The sequence below is a fragment of the Nycticebus coucang genome, chromosome 23, assembly GCF_027406575.1.
Source record: "Nycticebus coucang isolate mNycCou1 chromosome 23, mNycCou1.pri, whole genome shotgun sequence".
Taxonomy (NCBI): domain Eukaryota; kingdom Metazoa; phylum Chordata; class Mammalia; order Primates; family Lorisidae; genus Nycticebus; species Nycticebus coucang.
In genome coordinates this window covers 14,779,181-14,783,389 of record NC_069802.1, presented here as the reverse complement: position 1 = coordinate 14,783,389, position 4,209 = coordinate 14,779,181, and the positions used below count along the sequence as shown (strand labels likewise).

The window sequence follows — 4,209 nt, the reverse complement described above, 5'->3', positions numbered from 1 at the left end:
TCCTGCAGTCAGACCACCTGGGAAGAAACCCAGATGAATGTGATGAAGGATAATGAGGCGAAGCGGCTTGATCACAGACAGTGTAGAATATAGCTGGGTCTTCTGAAAAACCTAAGCTTCAAAACTACTGTAAATAGATACAGCAAGATTCTCAGAAGTTTAAATAAAAGCATCCATCTAAATCAAATGACGATCACGTTCCCAATCAGGCTGGTTGTTAGACTTCCTGGGGGACAGTTAAATAACCTGATTCCTGGGCTCTAGCCAGACCTCCTGGCTTTCAGTCTCCTGGACACTGGGCTTCACCCTGTCAGCTTGTGAACTCCCTAAAAGAATTACATTAAAGCAAATCCCCTATCACACTGTTTTATGTGACATCTAAATTTTTTCATCTTAAGTGAAATCATTGGAAAGACTATAATTTCTGGCATATTATATAACACTGACACTTACAAATAAAATAATTACCAGGTGACACCTGTAGCTCAGGGGGTAGAATGCCAGCCACATACACCAAGGCTGGTGGGTTCAAACCCGGCCCAGGCCAGCTAAACAACAATGACAGCTGCAATAACAACAAAAAATAGCTGTGCATTGTGGTGGGCGTCTGTGGTCTCAGCTAGTTGGGAGGCTGAGGCAAGAGAATCGTTAAAGCCCAGGAGTTTGAGGTTGCTGTGAGCTGTGACACCACAGCACTCTACCCAAGGTGACAGCTTGAGACTCTGTCTCAAAAAAAATAAAAATAAAAATAAAAAAATAAAATTATTACCATAGTGTCTTAAGGGCAAGTAATGGTTTACAAATGCCATATCAAGGTAATAGCCACCAAAATCCTTTGTTAAAAATGCATAAAGACCTTCAGAATAATGAGATATTTTACTTTGAGCCTGTTTCTCCTTGAGCTTGTTGAGCTGTGTCCCTTGAAGAAATTTTATTGTAGAATGATAAACGCTTATACTTGTAAGTCTTTCATTGATTACCTTACAATATGACTGCTACAAAAAATTATATATAAATTGACATTTTCGTTTTTAAATTTTCCTGTAAATAGGGATCTAAGTGTTAAAAATCTTGATTGAATTACTGTACTAAGTATATTCAAAGTGTTCCAGAATGCCAAGATAAAAAGTAAAATTCTACTGCAAATTTCTTAGGGACACTTTTTTGAAAAATTAACGTTCATATTTATGGTACCAATTCATTACATAATTAAATAACTAAATTGTATAAGTGACTTATTTAAATGAACAATGTATTTGAATAAATAATTGTGTAATTAAATATGACCTTAGTAATGAATTATAATTAGTATTTGTGGACGAGATAGGGTTCTTCATCAATTACATGTTTTTAAAGGAGTTTTAAAAGTTTATGATTGACCAATAGTAAGTACACATATTTATGGGGTATGACACGATGCTCCAGTGCATGTATAAACTGTAAAGTTATCAAATCAGGGTAATTATACTATATACAAACTCTGAAAAAAATGTTCACCTCTATAAGTATATGGGAAATGAAGACGTTTTCTTTTTTTTTCTTCTTTTTTTTTTACAGGGGAGAGGGCAAACGCAGTCCTCCACTACCACAAATTATGCAGTCAAGTTTCCCACATTTGGGGAAATCGCAGGGGTCAGCACATCCAGAGTGAAATGGATAAGCCTCACCTGGGAAAACTACCTTTGTGATCACAGTATCTCCCCTGCCAGGTAAGTATAATGAAGACATTTTCTTTTCTTTTTCTTTTTATTATTATTATTATTAAAGACATTTTCTTAAGGCAAGGTCACTCAATTCTTTGAATTCCTTGTGAGTTAAAAAATCAAAAATTACTGAGGTCCATTACAAAAAGATTCCTGTTCATTATCATAATGGGAAATAAGCTTATTTTGTTCTTGGGCTTTTGAATATGGATTGTATTATTTTTAGTAAAGGAATGCATGAATAAATCAAATAAAGTGCTATATTTACTATATGAGAAAATAAAGATGAAACAGGTGATTCTTGATCCAACAAAATCAAAAATTATATTAGAATAAATATCAAAAATCATATAAAGTATATCCTCCACTTTGAGTCAGAAGCCTGATGGACTGCCTGTAAGTGTAAAGGCAGACTGGAAATCAGTCAGCCCTCACACAGGATGCAACCCAGTTTCATGCATCTCGGGGACTCCAAACCTTCAACATATACTCGGAAAATTTTCACTATTATCTTCTATCACCCAATGTGCTAAGTACACTCAAGATGACAAAGAAAGAAACAAATAAAACTTGTCTAAGTAGAAAGAGAATACCATCCCAGGCCTCAAATTGTTTCTCTAATTTAAAAAAATAATATGTTTAGGATATGATCAAGAATGTCTAGGCACATAAAAAAGACAAAATCCTACGAGCAAGAACCAGCGGAAGTAAGAGACAACAGAAACAGACCCATAGAGACTCCAGATTCAAATAGTTATCAAAGACTATAAAGCAAATAAACTTTGTATGGTCAAAGACATAAAAGACAAGCTTCAACATTTTGGCAAAGATCCATAAACTATAAAAGTGACACTGCAGATTTGAAAAACAACCAAATAGAAATTATAAAACTGAAACTACAATGGCCAAAATTAAGAACTCAATGGACACGTTTAGCAGCAGATTAGACCATGGAGCAAAGACATCTGCAAACTAAATATATACAGGGTGTCCCTGGGCACTTGACTACTTAAAACCATTTTAAATTGCACATGAACTTTATGTCCACCCTGCATAAGTATAAACGTAGAGAATATAGCATGGAGAGGCAAAAGGTAGAAAATAAGAAAAGACAAGGAAAGACAAACTCAGCACATTGAAAAGTTCTCATGGATATTTACTCATAGTCACAAAGAGACTACCAAGGAGTCCTGAACAAAATAAATAAAAGCATAATATCATCGTGCAAGTGGCAGTATTTTTAAACAGAATAAGAAAATTCCAGAACTGAAGACTATCACAATTGGTCAAATTTAAAAGGCCCATCAATCACAATTTTTTCTCAAATTCTAGACATTTCCAAATGCCACCTCATAAGGAGCTATAGACCCAGTTCATTTTCTATCTATTATAGCAATATATTCCTTTCCTTCTTTTCACATTCTTTATTTTATTTATTTGTTAGTTTATAGTCTCAAAGTTGTTGGGTTTTTTTTTTTTGAGAAAGAGTCTTACTATGTCACCCTCAGTAGAGTGCCATAGTGTCACAACTTGCAGCACCCTCAAACTCCTGGGCTTAAGCGATTCTCTTGTCTCAGCCTTCCAAGTAGCTGGGACTACAGGCGCCCGCCACAACGCCCAGCTATTTTTTTGTTGCAGTTGTCATTGTTGTTGAGCTGGTCCGGGCTGGGTTCAAACCCGCCAGCCCAGGTGTATATGGCTGGCATTCTACTCACTAAGCTACAAGCGCTGAGCATCAACCTTCAAATTCAACCTTCATCCAGGCAGGGAACATGTCTTCCTCGTTTTCTGTGTTATTTCTAGATAATATGCAGGGTCTGGCTTCAGGCTGGTCCTGGGGTGAGGCCAGTATCTGGTGACACCTAGAGTGGGGACGTAAGGATTCTTCACTCTCAGAGTCAGGTACTTGCACCGTGAAAATAATACATCAAAGATTCCAGAGAGGGAAAAGTCACTTATTTCCTAAAAACCTAGGAATTTAATTGGCAGTAGTCTTCTAATCAACGACACTGGAGATACAAGATAATAAGGCAAATTTTAAAATTCTGAAGCAAAAGAATTTTTATCCTAAAATGATACATCTCCCAGCATTCATATAGGAGATAAAAAAGCCATCATGCTTGAAACTTAAAGGACTCAAAGTTTTATCATCTTTAGCTCCTTTCTGAAGGAAATTTGCCATGGGGAGGCAAATAAAAAGGTAGAAAATGGGTGATTAAATAATTATTATATACAATGTAAAATGATTAATTAATCTGGAATGGAAACCTCATGTGATTTCCATATGTTAAGAGATGGAGGGAAGGGGAAAATAAAAATTTTCTAAGGCTTTTATGTTATTACTAGGAAGGTATGGCTGTGACTTTAGACATTGAGCAAATAATATGTTTAAATGTGTACTGGATTTTTAACAGTAACTATCAAAGCAATAGAAATAATATGTATAATTTCCAAGGCATGAATAGAAAAAAAAAAGAAACAGAAAAATTAATCCAACAGAAATTAT

At 35.3% G+C, this 4,209-nt stretch overlaps 1 non-coding gene across 1 annotated transcript; it reads right to left on the bottom strand.

The window, feature by feature from the left end:
* Nucleotides 1-1,554: 1,554 nt before the first annotated feature.
* On the bottom strand, nucleotides 1,555-1,717 carry LOC128576145 (U1 spliceosomal RNA). Its single transcript, XR_008377260.1, has one exon. It is a non-coding gene; the product is annotated as a U1 spliceosomal RNA (small nuclear RNA).
* Between the last annotated feature and the right edge of the window lie 2,492 nt (nucleotides 1,718-4,209).